At 43.3% G+C, this 19,105-nt stretch overlaps 1 protein-coding gene across 19 annotated transcripts in view; it reads right to left on the reverse strand.

Annotated features, from left to right (window-relative positions):
• Nucleotides 1-19,105, reverse strand: part of NCKAP5 (NCK associated protein 5) — a 930,794-nt gene that overhangs the window by 588,544 nt on the left and 323,145 nt on the right. For 2 of the 19 annotated variants that reach the window (XM_053253269.1, XM_053253236.1), the window contains exon 1: nt 15,676-16,241. The exons of 15 other annotated variants lie outside the window; for them this stretch is intronic. The gene's annotated coding sequence lies outside the window, so the exon portion shown is untranslated. Of the gene's footprint in view, nt 1-15,325; nt 15,396-15,675; nt 16,242-19,105 lie in introns of those variants that run through there. 2 more of the 19 variants (XM_053253278.1, XM_053253261.1) reach the window with 2 other exon arrangements.

Consider the following 19,105-nt stretch of genomic DNA (forward strand, 5'->3'; position numbering starts at 1 on the left):
GGACACTTATTGCAACCTTTGTGCTCCATTGGGTTTACTACCTGGACTCCAACAAGCAATCTTTGTGCCCCCTCATATGCTATACCTGGGACTTCATTGAGGACTCCTTTTGCTCTCCTGCAACCTACAAAGAGCTTGAAATCACTAGTAATTTGGGCAATCTACTGTCCACCCACCATTGCAACTGGGGGTGTCCAGTTTTTTGTGCCACTCTCCAGATCAGTCCTTCTACTCATTCATCCAGCTTGCCTAGCCACCGTAGGAAGCTGGCCCCACAGAGGTCCCCTTCTCATGGGCACCTCTCCATCTACTAATCCCTACAACCCTCCTGCTTCCAATAATGCTGTCTCAGAGGATGAGTCTCTGCAGTCTTGCCCGGAGTCCAGAACAGGTGATGGTGGCTGTTTGCCCAGCAACTAGGCTCAAACTATCTCTTTCTCAAATCCAAACTGCCCCATCTCTCTCTCAAGCCTTGTTCTGCTTCACTTTTCTTGAGATTTCTCCTGTGCATACTTGCATATGAACCGGCAGGGTTGCAGATCCAACCCTTGAAGAAACATGGATTACTTTCTCATGGCAGCTTTATGGTGTGGAAGGCATTGCAGCAGGGCTCCAAGAAGGTATGATCAACAGCTCTGGATTGCATGAAAAGAGCCTTCCCCGTGCTAGAGCTGCCCTGGTGGGAAAGGGTGGGGACAAATCTGTGATAGGAGGTTTGTAGCATGGTCTCTTCCCAAAGGACTTTCAGTGCTACCATTATGATATGAGGAAGAGCTGTGCAGCAACATTTCCATGCTGTGAGCATGGATCACCAGAAGGGGCACAAGTGTATACAAGGTTTTAAAAAAAATCTACCTAGACTGGGCCTAAAATGTGTCCCATATCAAAGCAATCATCACACTACATTTATGATGAGTCAAGAGAGCAACCAAGAATATTACTGTAGTTCCATCAGCTGTTACTATTATTGGCAGGGTTACTCTAAAGAGCCACTAAAAGACACACAACAAGCATTGCCTCCATTAAAATGCATAGCATTTATGACAGACTGTTCGGAAATGTCCTCAGTTAACCAAAAAGAAAGCCCCTTTAAAGCATAATTTAACTGGGTGTATACCGTGACCCAAACAAATGTACCTCATGCAGTAAGTGCTTGTATTGTTTTCTATGGCTTGGTCAATAAGATTTGGGCATGTGAATGGATTTGTAAACAATGCATGTTTTGTTGTATGCTGCCAGGCACTGAGCTCTCAGACCTTCAAGGAACAGAGCCCAGCCATTTGCCCTAAGGTTGTCAAGCGTTACTGCCTAGTAATACCTGCATTAGTGAAACATGGAACAGAGATATGTTCCTGAGAAGAAAACACAGCACCACTAATTGAATGAAAATACAACTAAGATAATTCTTTTGGGGATCATGTATAGTAAGGTACTGCTAACAAATTTGTTATTATAGGTGATGCATTTTCTCTGATGAAATACCAAAAAACCTGTCAATCTTATGATGAATGTGAAAAGGATAATCCAATTCCATCCAACATTATATGTGCATGATTTTTTTTCCAGTTGAGAGCAGACTCAACAATACCATCCATGCATCAAGGTGCAAATTGAAGAGCTGCTCAACCAAACACACACCAACAGGACGAGACCAGTGTTATAAGGTTCTACTGGGCTCAGTGGATCTTTTACATGGCATTTATAACAGGTCCTTCCTCTTAGAAACTTAAAGCAACATACATGGAATTTCCTCATTTATCAATAAGACAGTCCTGTAACTTAAGCTAGGCTGAGAGTTTATGAATGGCCCAAGGGGCTGAGCAAGGAGTTGAAACCAAGTCCTTGATCCAAATTCAACATTCTTTCCACTACCATACTAGTTGGGGCCTGGGTACAAAAAAGAAATAATGGCCCATCATGCACAGGAATGAGAGCAAACCAGTTAAATCTTGACAAACATTCTGCACATTAATATTGTAATTTAATTAAAGCACCAATAGGTAAATTTGTGAACATTAAGCCTGCCAAGTTTTGTCTAAATGCTATTTCACCACATTACTACATTAATGCATAACACGAACATTCCTGCCAAAGCTGTTTAGACAGCAAGGCCTGGATTTCTTATGTTGAAGCAGCCAAAATTCACTATCTTTTAAGACAAGGCCGCCTTCGAACTTTTAAGCAAGAATGATGGATATTAATTTTGAAAATCACCCGAATCATCTCCTTATGTTGATCTGAGAAGCAGCATGACAGAAGAGAAAAAGACAGACAAGTGTAGCAAGTAGGCATATCCAGGAATCTTCAGTAAAAGCTTTTTAGACACAAAGCAAAGAGCCCATGTCCCCAGGGTTAGAACTCTCAAACATCTAAGCTAAGCCAAGAAAAAAAGGGGGGAGATTGAGCCTCTCAGGTCTAAATTCAAACATTATTGTTGTGAATGTGAGATTATGAATGGCCAACTGTTATTAGAAAGATCTCGGGCTAATAACCTGAAGTACCTGGGGAAGGGGCATCAGGAGTTTTATGACACACATTCATGTGATGAGAAGGGCTGATGAGTGCAGGGCAACTAATCCTCCTTCTCTGTCCCACCCCACCCCAATCCAGGTATGAGTGGTCAATGTAAAGAAATAGCAGTTTCCAGGTTTGACACAAGTCAGACAGTTTTGAGAGGCTGGAATGAACAAGCTGGGAAGATAACCAAAACACCTTGGAGTGCAGGGCTTAGGGACAGAACTACCATGCACGGTATACACAGGCTGCCCAGCAGAACCAGGGGGGCTTTCAGTGGGGCCGGGGCTGAGGCCAGAGTTGCATGCTACCTACCTCCATAGCCACTCATCCCCATCACGTAACAACAACAGAGCAGATCCAATGCCCATGAGGCCAGGAGAGCCTCTTGCCATCCTCTCCAGCCCCACACCCTGGTCAGCTTTGCAAGCACTGATGAGAGCTAATGACATCACCCCCACGTGCTTGTCACCAGGTAGTGATGTCATTAGCCAGTGCAAAGATTGAGGGGGAAAGGCAGGCAGGTGGTGTGCACACCTTTCCACCCCAACCCTAGCCCCATGCACACCAGCTCTTTTTTGGCACCAATGAAGGAGAAAACCTGGCAGAAGGCTGGCTGCAGAGACCAGTGGTGGCAGGGCATAACGGGAGCCACCCAAAAATTGCTACACCACTGGCAAGACTATTCTCTGGGTATCTGATGTAACCTATTGCTGAAGCACAGGACTTTTCTGTTATTTCAACTTCATCTAAAGCTCAACTTGTATATATGTAAATATGTATACACCACTTTTCAACAAAAGTTCCCAAAGCAAGTTACATAGATATTAATAAATATACCATAAATTGCCAAGGCACCATAAGCCTCCAACAATCTCTCCTCCAAAAAGAGCTGGAATCCCAATAATACTGCTTGCACTCCTAGAAATTGTAACCACCTGGAGAAATGAAGAGTGTATGTTATAAAGGCAAGCAGTTTACCTGGAGTCATTGCTCTCACCAGTCCAAAAGTAAGCAAAATAAACCAAGGACAGGAGCTACATGTGACCACAGCATTCTGGCCAAATGACAAGCCTACCATCAGACACCCCAACTATACTAGAAAGAGACTATATCATCAGGCCAGGAAGAAATGAAAAGTTGCACCTTCCACAGAGAACACTCATGGTATCTCCACAAGCATATACCTAAGTTTTGGTACACAGTATGAGGAGGTTTCTTGATTGAATTGTTCAAAACTTGTTAGGCTTTTTGTTCAGCCTTCAGAACCCACTCACAACACATGAACATTTGCTTTGTTTTTAATGACCCCATTAAAAATGAAAGCTGGCCAAATATCATAGAGTTAGTCCAATGCAAAATTGTAATTCAATAAATACTTGCTCTGAAAATCTGGTTTGTCACATCTGATCCTATACAGTAATTTTTACTGACCTGGAAACCTAGAACTCTGGGAACACTGCTACTAAAAATGTGAGAAATGGCTGGAAAACTCAAGCCCCCAAAGTATAATCATCTTAAGTAAACTAATGTCAGGCAAAAGTCCCACAAATCAAGTAGGTCCCAGGATGTCTTGTGCTATTAGCTTGTGAAAAGATCCCATGACAGTTCAGTACTCATGTACTGCAGGACACCAATGCACTTCTATTTACTTTCATGGGTTATCTGCAGTCTAGTAATATATACAATCAACCATCATGTAAATAACTTGCAAGAGCTATACTTCAGCAAAATTTAGAGTATTACATAAAGGCACTATCTTGAACTTGAAATTATTTTTCAAACAAACAATTTCAACAATTAGCATGTAGGCATCAAATGGAGTTGGGAAGAAAAGGTTTATACAAAAGATACAGAAAATAGGATATAAACTTGACAACAATTAAAAACATTTTAAAATCACATCCTGTTTTTAAACAGATGTATTTTGAAGTAAGGACACATATTGCAAGGATGTGGAGACATATTAGGTGGTGCATACGTGTGGAAAATAAGTAAATAATACAGCCTAAATTAACACTAGCCTTTTTTGCAACTGCATCACACTAATAATTCGTGTTCAGCTTGTGATGGATCTCAGGATTGTTATTTGTGTTACTTCCAGACAGGTACTTCCCCATCCTATACACTGCACTTTAAAAAAAAAAAATGTTTTGCCTATGTGCAAAACTTCACATTTGTCTCTGTTCCTTTTGTTAGTTTCAGACTTGCTTTCCATTCTGTCATGGTCATTCAGTCTGAATTTTGTTACTTTCTTCTGAGTGGTTAGCTATTCCTCTCATTTTTGTCATTTAAAGATTTGATAATGATTTCCTCCATCTTTTCACTTTAGTCATTGATAAAAGAGCCATGCAGCAAAAAACTACAGTTCAACAAGGACAACTCAACGAGCAATATTCCAAGGACAGCTCAACGAGCTTCCCTACAGCTCAATGAGCAATATTCCAACCACTTGTGAATCTAGGAGATAATCAAATTCTCAAACACACATTTATTCCAACTGGAATGTTGATTTCCACGGGGAATGTTGCGTTGTGTCTAAGCTACACATGCCCCATTCTACAGTGAATAGTCCTCAAATGTGTGTCAAAAGTCAAATAAAAACACACAGCAAAAAGTGTTTTAATTCTACTTTTGATGCACATTTGAGGGCTATTCACTGTAGATTTGGACGTGCATAGTTTACGTATATACCGCTTTTCATTAAAATCATCTCAAAGTGGTTTACAATACTGTATAGTTAAAATACACAGTTAATACAATAAAAATAATCTCTATATAAAAAATTTAAAACCTCTATAAAGTAATGATACATTGAACACAGAGCGAGCGGTTGCAGTAAAAATGTTTGTTTTAAAAAAAACCTAATCTCATCATGTAAAAAGCCTGTGTGAAAAGCTACTTGTTTTCTAAAAACTGTGGTGGAAACTGAGGAGCAGATGCCAGGCGGGAGAGATGCAGTGCAACATCCCACCGTGGAAATCAACATTCCAGTTGGAATAAACGTGCATCTAGACAACTTCAATACCACCTAGGCCACTTTTGACAAGTTTGCTAACCAAAATATCACAGAGAAAATGTGTTGCTGGAATCAAGGTACGTTTCATCCACAACAGTCCCAATATCTATTAAGCTAAATAAAATATTAAAAACCCACTTAAATAAAATAGATAAGAACACTCTGTCGGGATTTATTATGGGTGGCATCCAGACTAGTTAGTCACAACCAAGTATTGTTAAGATCAAAGAGATAAGTTATTCACAACTAACTTAGTTCCATTAATGTTGATGGGACTTATCATTATTAACTAGGTCTGGTTGCTGCCTATAATTATCAACAATATTTGTATCCATCCTTCTTCCATGGAAAGTAGGGCAGCATATATGATTCTCATCCATTTTATCACCACAACAACCCTGTCTAGACTGAGATAGTGTAACTAGCCCAAATTACCCTGTGAGACAAATCCATGCTGATTTCTACTATCATTGCTTTGTTGAGATTATTTATTATATTTGTATACCACCCCAAACTTGTGTCTCCAGGCAGTTTACAATAAATGCAACATAATAAAAATAGCAATTAAAAATATTTAGCAAGTTTAACACAAATCCAAACTGAAAATCTAATTAAAAGCTTGGATGAATAAACATGTTATTAAGATCCTTTCAGAATGACTGCTCTATAATGTGTTCTAGTGTCTTTCTTGGTATTATTATTATTATTTATTCTATTTCTATACTGCCCTTCCAAAAATGGCTCAGGGCAGTTTACACAGAGAAATAATAAATAAGATGGATCCCTGTCCCCAAAGGGCTCACAATCTAAAAGAAACATAAGATAGGCACCAGCAACAGTCACTGGAGGTACTGTTTTTGATTTTTGGTACCAAAAATGAAACTGATTGACCAGACTGGCTGACTTTTCTGGATTCTCCTTTTGAAGGCTAGGACAAAATTAGCCTGTCTCTAGTCTTGTAGCATTTCACTCACACTCCAGGATTAATCAAAGGTGGCAGACAGAGGTTCTGAGATTACACCAGCAAGTTCATTTAGTGCCCTAGAATGCAATTCATCTGAAGGCCTGAACTTCAGATGAATTCATCTGAAGGCCTGAACTAAATCCCTGTTAAGGGATTGTTCAGGAATCACCCATTTTGAACTTGGTAAGAGGGCAATCCTGATGATTGCTCACCATTCACAATGCTTTGCATCACCAGGTTCTCCTGTTGGTAGAAAGCAGAAATCAGAAACCCAGCAACGCTTCAAAATCATTACTAAGCAGTGGATCAACCAATTCCTTCAAACATGCTTCAAAAAGCCCTCTGATCTCAGCATCCCTTGCCACATGGGTGTAACGAGGCTGGAGTGGGCCCAGAGACAACATTTTAAAATGGGCCCCTCACTGATACACACACACACACTCACTTCACATGTGACTTGCCTCTGGGGGGCCCCTCGAGGCTTGGGGGCCCCCAGGCAGCCGCCTCCCCTTGCCTAATGGTAGTTACACCCCTGCCTTGCCAGCTTCTGCTCATTCTGAGCTTTAGCTTTTCTGACACTGCTCCTTCAACTCTAGTCTACTTATCTGAACTCATTCTTGGAGAGCTATTTTCCCATCCATCTTGGGTGTTCTTTTTCCCATTAGTTTATCTAGCTATGGGATCCTATCAAGCACTCCTCCAAGCTTATTAAAAATCAGCTTTCCTAAAGTTCAAAGTACATGTTCACTATGCTCATCTCCAATTTTCATGACTGAGCATTCCAACATTACATGATCACTTTTCTTCAGAGTTCCGACCTAACTGATCAGTTCTTCCCTATTTTGGCATATGTATCTACAAGCCGTGACAAATTTTCTTTGGTTCAAGGAGTCAGACCTCCCTCTGCTCCACGGGAGAGAGGCAGACTCACCACTTGCTGCCAGCAATGTGTTCTGCTCAATGGGGGTGGGCAAACCCATTCCCAGCAATGCCCTTCACTCCATCAATATATAGACTCTACGCCTTGCTTGCCCACTCCTCCTCCAGATTGTGTTCATCTGATTCATGCAGGCACTGGTCAGAGGACAAGTGAGCAAGCAAGGTGGCAGCAGGTTGTTCCCTCCTCTTCCTGGTCACATCCACTGGGTTCAAGCAGGCAATATATGAACCGCCCCGAGACTTTGGTTTGGGGTGGTATAGAAACGTATTAAATAAAATAAAATAAATAAATATATCAAAACCACCAACAGGAAGAAGGAGTAACTTTCCCATGTTCTGCTTGCCCATGTCTTCCGGTCCTATCAGCAACAATACCTGGCTGAGGCATCATGCTCATATTTCCAGGCACTATGGGGAACTGGCACCTGGGAACCGTTAAGCCTTGTGCAGCTATTATAAAATCACACACACGTGTATCCACATCAACCAAGCCCAGCAGTTCATTAAATGAAATACGTAGAAACCTCAATTTTCTGGGCCCCTATTTCCAGGTTTTCAGATTTTCCAGACAGCATTCCATTCTGGGCATATGCTATGAGACCTCATGCTGGGAAAAAAATCACTTTCCGTGTCCCAAAAAGTGCTTTGTGTGATCATGAACAAACGTTGTTTTGTTGTCTCTCACCACCCCCTTCCCTTTCCAAAAGCTGCTCATCTTGTACTGTGAAAGCTTATTTTAGCAACCTGTGAAAAAATCTATGCTTTTTGCCTCTATTTTCCTGAAAATTGTCTAATCCAAACTGACCTTCTCCCCAATTAGTCCAGAAAAATTGAGATTTCTCTTTACCCTTATAATCTGCAATCCCAACTATATTTAATATGGAATAAGTGCCACTGAACTTCCAATATGCACAAAATTACACTGCAAATCTCTGGAAACAGTTTCAAAACTTTTGCTCTTTCTATGTCTCTTCTTTCCTTTGAAGATAAAGTGGATAGTTGTGTACACCCCATATAGGCAGTTGGAGAGAAACAATTTCCAACATGTTAAGACAACATTTTTAGCAGTCACAGCTTGAAAAAGAACCTGATGTTGACATACTTCCACAAGCTCACACTTGAATACTGAATATATAAAACACTGACAGCATTACACAAATATACTTTTTAACTTCATATCAAAAAGAAATATTGTGCACATACCACATGTGACTTAAGTTAGCTTCCTGACACCAGAAAAACCAAAGAAAGTACTTTAGCCAAAAATCTGTAGGGTGTTCAATATGCACTAGAAAGAATTTTAATTGAATCAGTTTCAGTCTATCATTATTTATTTATCTATTAAAATTTTCTTATATACTGCCTCCTCCAAAGACTCCAGGCCAGGGATGGGGAACCTTGGCACTCCAGCTGTTTTTGGACTACAACTCCCATAATCCCCAGCCACAGAGGCCAATAGCTAGGGATTATGGGAATTGTAGGCCAACATCTGCAGGAGTGCCAAGGTTCCCCATCCCTGCTCTAGGCCATCAATAGAGAAGGATAGATACTAGAATCAAATTGATTAGCTGAATTTCCAAACAAATAAGTCATAGCAGGCAACCCATAATCTACAGACAGTTTTCCCTGTTCTTCTAATAATGTACAGTAGGAGATAAGTTGATTGGATGCTGCTGGGCTCCAAGAAATCAAGGGACTGATTTGTAGGATACCGCCCCTGCTCCTGCAAGTGTGTGTGTGTGTGTATATATCTATATGAGACCCTCCCAAAGAGGGCATCCTGTATCCCTTTCCTTATTGTGTGGGCTGGGGTCGTATTATCTGAATTAGCCCGTACACTTGAAATGTTTTAGATAATGTTAAAACACCAAGAGCACTGCAGTAAAATTAACAAGCTAACAATTGGAATACTTGCAATTAGTGTCAAAAAGATCCAGATATTAGCTTAGTATCCAATAATTATTTTTCTATGGGATTGCTGCTTCACAGAGAAAGCAGATACAAGACTACGCACACAATATGTCCACCTATCAAGAATAAAACCAGCCATTCTAAGGAACATAGAGCTTCTACCTCTCTGTGTCTCTTTACCATCTCCTGTTCATAAAATATACTACCATGTGTGTTATGTGACATCATTACATCTGCATCTCCCAGCCCTTGCCAGCCAACAGTGCAAGGTGGGAGCAAGAAGTAGAAAGCACTATGATATCAAATCATATGTTGTACACTTTACGAGGGGAAAAAGGGCAAAGATGCCCTGCAACTCTAGAAGTCTTCTAGAACATCTAGCTCTTCCTGAGCATTTACTGTACCTAGGTAGACTAAGATGGACAACGTTTAAGTGCACTTGGACAATTAAAACATTTAGTTGCTGTAAGTCTTTGTGATAACGTTTGCCAGTTTCTTTGTTCTTCACGTAGAACAACACTGCTGTGATGCTTTGCCAAAATCACAGAAGTGAATTATAAAACAAATATCTTGTACAATAATGGAAGAGACAAACAACACATGCTATATCAGGATGCTGCTCAGAACATAAGCTTATTTAATTACATACCTCCAAACAACCATTATGTTTAAAAAAACCCAAAAAAACACCAACCACCTGAGTCTTGTACAAGCTTGTTATGGCTTGCGGCTGAAGCAAGCAAATTTTAACTGAACCGTATGAGTAGAACCTCTTATTCAATTCAGATACTGATGGTTCAAAATTTAATTTGTATTTCTAAATTTCTGGATTTAAGTGGATGATCCCCTTCATCATGTTATATGTTCCCTATAACAAGGATTCCCAGATGTTGTTGACTACAGCTCCCAGAATCCCCAAGCAAAGGCTATGGTAGCTGGGGATTCTGGGAGCTGTAGTCAACAACATCTGGGAATCTCTGTTAGAGGGAACACTGCCATTGATTGCCACATCTTTGTCTCCCTGCTGAACATAGGCTTATTCTTGTACAAGGGCTGTGCACACATTACCACCGAGTGAACATGAAGTGGATTGTCCACTTACTGGGTGACTAGCATCACAGGCCAGCAAACTTGGTTACTGGTCCGAAGGTCCATCAGAAGGCCCACCTAGTCAGTTCCAAACTGCCAAAAGAGTTCATCTGTCACTCCCTTCTTCCACTCTTGCCATCTGCACCTTTCAGAGATTCCTGTTAGGACATGGAGCATCTGGAGAAAAGCCCATTCACAGATGCAGCAGGTAGGAGGATAGGGGAGATGATGACAGAGTGGCTTACTTAGGTGAACAAGTTCTGCCATCTTGTTGCTGGCACAACACTGGTAGTGCCACAGTCCACTGCTAATAATATCACTGAGACCTAGCAAGCTTACCAGGCAGCAGTGGTTGCTCATTGCTTGTAGTGAAAGCAGAAGCATCACTTTATATTTCTCAGATGGCCAAGCGCCTTTACATACATTGGGATGCTGGGACATCTGTGAAATCCAGAATAGCCACTGATCTAGCTGCAGGTGGTGGCAATGAAGGAGCATCTGCTGTCCAGTAAGTTTTCCAAGGCTCTACTGAAGGAAAGGAACAGAAGTCCAGCACCCTATAGGGAAGTAACGGGAACCCAACACAACTTCGGCAGGCCCAATGTAGAGCTTTGCCCCAGGGCCCACCATAACTTGATGCCAGCCCTACTTCATCATTTAGATGCAGCCCTAAAAATTATAACAATGTTAGATAAAACAGTTGTTGACATCTAGACTAATGCAGCACTAGTCCTAGAAAGAAAGGGAGATTTTTTAAATCAGTCTCCATTGCACTCTGAAGCTCACTGTGCCCAGTGAGAATGTGTCCAAGGGTGACCCTCAGGGACATATTTTTAGTACGTACTGTGGGCTTCAGAACAAATACAATATGAACAAAAATCTCCCATTTCCCAGGACCAGTGCAGATTAAGCAGCATGAGCTACTAGGTATCAGTCAGTATCTAAAGAAGTCTATGATCAATGCTACATTATTAGGTGACCTTTTTGAACATTAAAACCACATTATTAGATCAATCAAATAACAAACATATTTTAGAGTTCAAGTTGCCACAAATGTGCATGCATCTTTAGTGAGAACCTGATGAAGAGCAATACTCCACCTCTCAGTGGTACGAAAGGGTACACTGTGATAGAATATAAATACTACTTTGCATATTACATTTTTAAGTGGATACCCAAGATTTTTTAAACCAACCAACAAATCAGAATTTTCACTCGAGGCACAAATGACCAGGCTCAACTATCATACTTCAGACACATTATGCGAAGATCCAGCTCCCTTGAGAAATCCATAATGCTGGGGAAAGTGGAAGGAAAGGAAAGAGGACGACCAGCAGCAAGGTGGATGGACTCAGTTATGACAGCAATGAATGTACCACTGAAAGACAGATCGTACTGGAGAGAATCTATCTATGTGGTAGCAAAGAGTCGAAATTATTATTATTTATTCCATTTCTATACCGCCCTTCCAAAAATGGCTCAGGGCAGTTTATACAGAGAAATAATAAATGAATAAGATGGATCCCTGTCCCCAAAGGGCTCACAATCCAAAATAAACATAAGATAGACAGCAACAACAGTCACTGGAGGTACTGTTCTGGGGGTGAATAGGGCCAGTTATTCTCCCCCTGCTAAATAAAGAAAATCACCACGTTAAAAGGTGCCTGCCTCTCTGCTAAGTTAGCAAGGGTTAGCAAGTTAGCAATCGACTTGACGGCACTTAATCAATCAATCAACTGATGTACCAAGGCAATTTATTAAAGACATGTTTCTGCAACACATGTATCACGTGGATCCATTTGTCAGGAAGCCACAATCTGATGCTGTTTTCCTGTGAGTGTACCCTAAGCACCAATTTTGAACATGGTATGTTAGACATGAAATGGCCCTAAGGCAGGCTTTGGACAAGAAGAAGGAGGGCAACCGTGGAAAATAGGCAAAACACAATGGTTCCACTTTCATACACCAAGCAAAACACGTACCAAGCAGTTACTGGAGAAAACACACAACAAAGGCTTTTCCAGTAACTGCTACAGTCAAATAAGGAAGGGTTTGCACAACTCTGCTCTAGCAGGACAGTTCAAGCGAATTTCCTTTGCACAGTTCTACCCATCAGTTGCTTGTCACAGTACACTAAGTAACAGGATGCAGATGCCAAATTCGATGTGAATAGTTGATGCTACAAATGCAGGGATAAAAACACTGCAAATTCATGGGCTAGAGAGGCTGGCAATGACATGACAGGAATGATATATACTTGCTGCTCTCGTGGACAGAGGCGTAACTATAGGGGGGGCAGGGGGGGCACGTGCCCCGGGCGCCATCTTTTCTGGTCACATGGGGGACGCCGCCATGACAAAAAAAATTTTTTTTTGATTTTTTTTTAAAAAATTTTGTTAATACAAATGTTTCCTGCTCAGTGCAGCAGCGCTGCAGCAGTCAAGGGAGCGCGTCAGCGCCCCCTCCCCCATGAGCGGTCCCTTCCGCGCCGCCCGCGCCCCCCCTACATTGCTTTGCTGGCGCCTGGCGGCCAGTCAGTGGCCTGGCTTGGCGGCGGGCGCTTGTGAGGAAAAACCTAAGTATAATGTAGTATGTGGGGGGGGGCGCAGGGGCCGCCCTTTCAGTGCTTGCCCCGGGCGCCGTTTTCCCTAGTTACGCCTCTGCTCGTGGAAGAAGAAAAAGTTATTTCAAGGAAGGTAACCTAAACACTCCTTCATGCATGGTTTACGTTGTGTCTTCAGCACCATAGCTTGCCACTTTGCATAAAATCTGGGCTAGATTGCTAAAAAAATAAGTTTGTGAAGCTTGTTTAATTGACTGATAGCTGCATCCCAGATAACACTGTTATTCATACTTAATTATACTAATCATACCATTCATACTTTGCATCACTAACCTGTTTACTCTCAGAAAAATGTTTTGTCTACTATGAAACAACTTTTTAAATTTAGATTATTTTTGGTTAGCAAAATGCACAGCACCGTACATTTGAAATGTACAGTAGCTCCAAATGTATGTAGTGCAGTTTCATTGACATATTAAGTAGTTGTGCCACTTTCAAAAGCTGCCTGTCAGAAAACTTAAGTTTGTAGGCTTGCAACACAACATCATGTAAAGTTACAGTTGTGCCTTTAGCCTTCCAACCAATAGAATCATGCATACAGCAAGTGATGTTTTTAATGCAGGATGATCATCATACAAATGGCCAGCACTGGCTTGCACTCTCTAGCTGCTATGAATCTGGGTTTTGAACATCAAGTGCAACAGTACAAATGATGTAATCTTTGTCAATTATTTCAAAATACTCAAAATCTTTGTATGTAAACAGAAATAAATGAAGAGCCCCTTTCCCCTGCAAATGCCTAACAGACATTGTAGGGAAATTTATAACCACAATAACTATGCACACAGAGAAATTAGTTAATTATTCCCTCAGTTTGTACCGTGCCATACAGCTGTGTGTGCTTGGGAACAAGTTAAAAGTACCCAGTTTTTAACAGAAGATGAATAGGATAGGCAAAGGAGAAGTGAAAAGAAAAGGAAATTAATATTTCTATTATCTGCAGTGAACTGGTTTCTTTGCAAATTGCTTCCGGAGAGCTTTCAGGAATCCTTCTGGTTCAGTAAGATAGGTCAGTTTCAATGCCCAGACACAGAAGTAAATTTACTTGAAAAGGTTCATTTATCTGAACCAGCAGAAGCATATATAATGAAAAGCTGAAATAAAACGTTTGTTGCAACCACATCAAACGCTTAGATAAATCAGCCAGATCACAAGGAAAAAGCCTCTAGGATTAATCCTCAAGATTAAAACTCTGAATCATTGAAAACTAAATACAAATACATTACAGACACACACACACACACACACACACACACACAGGAAAGCCCGAGTTCCACTCTCTTTCTCTCTGGTCATTGCATTAAAAAAAAAGATCATATTTCTCTGCCATCAATCAGAATTAGGCTGCGTATGGATGCGTAGCAATTCGGTACAGGCAGTTGCCAGTAGCAACAGGGCATACAATTGTGCAGCTTCCCTCCTCAGCAACAGCAGCAAAAGGAGGAGGAGTGACCAAAGAGGGGCAGCAGCAGATGGGACAGAAGAACAGGGACAGAAGAAGGAAGAGGAAAATGAGAGGAGGCAGGGGAAAGGGCAATGGGAGCAGCAGGAAGATATGGAAAACATTAACAGAAGCAGAAGGGACAGCAAGGCTGGGCCAGAAGGAGCAGGGGTCCCACAGTCTGACAGGGCAGGAATTTTATACCAGGGAAATAAAGGAAAAGGCATGACAGGAAACACACAGAGAGAGAGAGAGAGAGAGAGAGAGCACGCATCTGCAGAAAGCTGGAGAGTCAGTAGCAGGAAGTTCAAGTGACAGGATCAACAGAAGCAAGTGTCTCCTATTTGTAGACTTAATCAGCCCATCCATTCGCAGAAATCATCACAGCTCCTCTGCCTAATCCTGGTTCCCCAAAGTGAAATGTAGCAGCTGTCCGATTGTCCTTCCCCTCCCCTCCCCTGCATGTTAGCCCCACTAATGTTAAGTGACAAGCAGGACCTGCACAGGCTGTTGAGAACTTGGCAGGGGCTGCTCGTATCTGGGTGTGGGTTACTGCTGCAAGCATGGCTCTATATGATCAAGTGTACACTGGCATGTTTGCAGTTGCTTACATAGCTAGGAATGAGCAAGCAAATAAGTCCACGCATAGCTGTGTATAGGTCGTTTAGAACCGTACGCACACGGGCATGTCCACTTTTGCATATTTGCACTCCAGTTACCTCCAAACGGAAAGGGCATTCCATCCAAAAGCAACCTGAAAAGGCAACTCCTTTGAATCTAAACATGTACACATTCAGGAGTAGATAGATATGCACTAGAGACTACCTGGCATGTGCGTACAGCTAGTAGCACCCCAAGCCTACATCACTTGCACACGCAGCAGGGGTCAGTGCGCCGGTGTGCATCCGTGTGTCGGTTACTCTCCATCTTGCTGCCCACACATGGCCCTCGAGGCTATGCACAACCCACCACCTCCATCTTCCTTACCTTGCCCTTAACCAGGAGTGAAGGGGAGGAGAGTAAATAGGAGAGGGGGTGCCAGAGGGCGGGGTCCAGGAGCTGAAGGGGGAAGACCGGCGAGCAGGTGATAAGAGAAGTGAACGCGGCGGGAGAGGCCGGCCCGCCCGCCGGCCTACGGGCGGATGAAGGGCCCGGCGGCAGAGTTGGCCCCTTACCTGGTCTGCGGAGTGGCATTCTGCAGCAGCGGCGGCGGCGGCGACAGCAGGGGCGGGGCCTCTATAATCCACCGGGCCCGGCGGCGGGAGTGGGCGAGCGGGGTGGCGGCCCCCGAGTTCCTAAACTTCCCATGGCCGGTGCTCAGCGGGGCCCCTCCCGGGCATCAGCGGGCGCAGCTCCAGCCGTAGCTCGGCCGCCTCTCCGCTGCTCCTTCCGCTTTGTTGTGCTCCTACCGGGCTGGCGCTGCCTGTCGGGCTGCGGCAGGGCCGCCGCTTCGCACGTGCGTGGGGAGGGCCGACCGGGCAAGCGGCGAACGTGGTGGCACTTGCTGCAGGGCAGGGCAGGTTCGGCAAGGCGGCGGCGGCGGCGGCAGCAGCAGCTCGAGGAGCCGCGAGGTTACGGCTGCGGTGGCTGGCGACTGGAGCCGGGGTGGCGGCTGCTGCTGCTGCTGCCACCGCCACCTCCACGGCTGCTCTGTGCACAAGCTGGCTCGGCGGCTGGGGCCTATTAACTCCCCCAGCCCTTAAGAAACTGCTTAGGATCGGGGCTGTCAAATCCAGCCCATCTGCTGCAATCATAATCAGTCTCAACTGAATGGCTCTGACAAATCTGTGCCTGCAGCAGGGGTTAGGGAAGCCAGAGTGAGGCGAGGGAGGGAGATGCGGGGAGTGAGCAAGGCGGGGGCGGGAGTGGGGGGAGACGGCCATCAGGGGGAAACTGCCATTGTGTGCCGGGGAACGGGGGTCAGTGCTGGAAAGCAAGAGATTTGGGAAACATGCAGGATCAGGGACAGAGGAGCCTCGAGGAAGGAAAGCAGAATTCTCACCCCACGCAGACTGCGAACACCTCCCTCTGCCCCCGGGTCCCACTGGCAAACGCCCGCCTGCTAATGAACTAAAGCAACAATTACAGCACCTTAATCTGATTATCAATTTGTCCTGAACAAACAAGCTGGTGTGAAACATGCCAGCTCTTCTCTGTTTCTCCAAAGGACAGGGGTGGAAAGCCCCAGAAAGCATTGTAAAAATGAGCACAAGTTTTCCTCAGAAGAAGCCCAGCAAGAAGTAGTAGCAAGTGTACAATGTTAAGGAAGTTTTGGTTGGAGAAAGGAGTATTGTTGAATAGGAGGTGGAAGAGTGATAACTGACTGGTGTTTTCTGTCAACTGACTAAAGTCTGGAGTGCCGAAAAGATTCTTTTTGCCCTGACCCTAAACATGCTATGCTGAAATAAGAGCCACAGAAAATAAACAGCACTTTCATCCAGTTAATGTGTATAATTTGGGGCTGCTGCTTTGTGCTGCTGATGAAAATGGTATTTGAAGTATTGTATGCACTCTGTTCCCATATGTCTAACTGTTTTATATAATGGAGAATAAAAGCAAATATTCCACCACCAAACATATTATCAGCTGCACATAAATACCTTACATCTGAACACACACAGAGGTAGTGCTTGGGAGGATGGGTCCGCTCTGCTGATCCCTTCTGCATGAAGGGTATGAGAACTAGAAGGCTGATGATGATGCATGTTTGGAAACTGATTTCTACACATGGAACACGCTTAAAGAACCAGAAAAGTTTAAAGTTGGGGAAAGCATTGATTAGTCCGGAGCTGATCTTGTGAGAGCAAACATGAATTGTTCCCTTTGCTAAGCAGGGAGAATAGGAGACTACATCTATAAGCACTGTAAGATATTCCCATCAGGGGCTGGGGCCACTCTGGGAAGAGCACCTGCATGCTTATATGCAGAAGGTTCAGTTCCCTCCCTAGCATCTCCAAGTCTGGGCTGAGAGAGCTTCCTGTCAGTCTGTATAGACAACACTGAGCTAGATGGACAAATGGTCTGAGGCAGCTTCCTATGTCCTACCCCCCCCCCACTCAAAGCAGCAGTGTTCTTCATCATAAAGCCAGCTGGCCCAGGGGCACCATTAGGCATGGACCTGGGGGCCCAGGTCCATGTGCCCACTCTACTAGAGGACCCCATGATATTCCCCTTTTATGTTTTAGGAATGGTTTGGCCTAAGAGTTCTCAAATTTGGCACAGATTTAGGGCAGGTTATAAGGATTCTGTATGTTGATGTTGAAGTAGATTAGTCAATCTGTTGGTTTTTAATGATTGGTTTTTAAAGAAAAAACTTCCCAAAAAGGTCTTATAAGCGGCTTGTTTCATGGTATAAAATTACAAAAACCTCTGTAAATGAAGCCCCCCTCCCCTTTGGATCATCATTCCACCCCCATATAAAAGATTCTTCTCTTTGCCTTCATAAGTAGAACATGCCCCCCACTTTCCCCCATCCCTCTACATTTCCAGAATGGCTGAGCTTAGAATTCTGAAATTGGGCACACAGGTAGCCCAAGGTGGCAGGACTTTCTATTTTTATTTCAAGGAAATTGGTCACTCCTATGGTTTTTTATTGTTTTTCCCATACTGCAGAAAAGCTGTCAGAAAGAGGTCTCTCTATCCATAGAGTACTTCACACCTAGTGAAACTGGATTTAACTGTTACATCTGAATAAACATTTTTTCCTTTGCAAATGCACTATGCTCAAGTTGGTTTGTGATCCAAAAGGCCTGCATGAGACTTGTGAAGCAAGGGGCACGTGTTGTGGTTTTAATTTATTTTCCTTATGAATGCATTATATGTCCAACTTGATTTGTGTTTGAACTGTGGAGCAAGGGACACGTGTTGTGTCCCATTTAGTTTTTGTATGGACAAGAAGCTGTGTGGATCCACTGGGGCTTGCATGGTTCCCCCCTCCCCCTTTTTGGCTAAGGTACTCTGGCCCAAGTCTGTGTGGTTGTAGTGAATAGTCAAGAAGATGTATGAATCTTTTGAGGGTTGTGTAGTCTTCCCCCGCCCCCAACCAAAAAAAGCACTCCAGCCCAGACCTGTGGGTTTGTGGTGAAATGTGGAGAAGATGCTTATTTTGTGGGGAAGGGGGTGGACTGTAAGCTCATTAGGTTTGTAGTGAAATATAGAGAAGATTTTTATTTTGCCAGTGTGCGTGTAAGCTCATTAGGTCCAGGATCCAAAGTTACCTAACTTAACCTCTGTGCAGGGGAGTAGCAAGGTTGGAGTGGGCCCAGAGATAAGATTTTAAAATGCACCCCCTCACTGAAGCTCAGCTCATGAAGTAAAGAAATCTTAAAAGAGGCTGAATAGTGGTAACAAAAAGTGTGTGTGTGTGTGTGTGTGTGTGTGTGTGTGTGTGTGTGACAATAGAACTTCATCCTAAATTATTTTTTTAAAGGTTTTGTAAATTGTGGATGATGCAAGTCATTTAATGGTATTAGAGAAAGACATGCTATTCTCGTAGCTCCAGGTCTTAACACTCACATCAGTTTTGGAGGATGAATACAACTGAAGGAAGCCCGGGCAGGTGTGCAGCTGGGGGAGTCAGTCATGTGACTTGCCTCTGGCGGGCCC

The sequence above is a fragment of the Hemicordylus capensis genome, chromosome 1 (genome assembly GCF_027244095.1).
Source record: "Hemicordylus capensis ecotype Gifberg chromosome 1, rHemCap1.1.pri, whole genome shotgun sequence".
NCBI lineage: Eukaryota > Metazoa > Chordata > Lepidosauria > Squamata > Cordylidae > Hemicordylus > Hemicordylus capensis.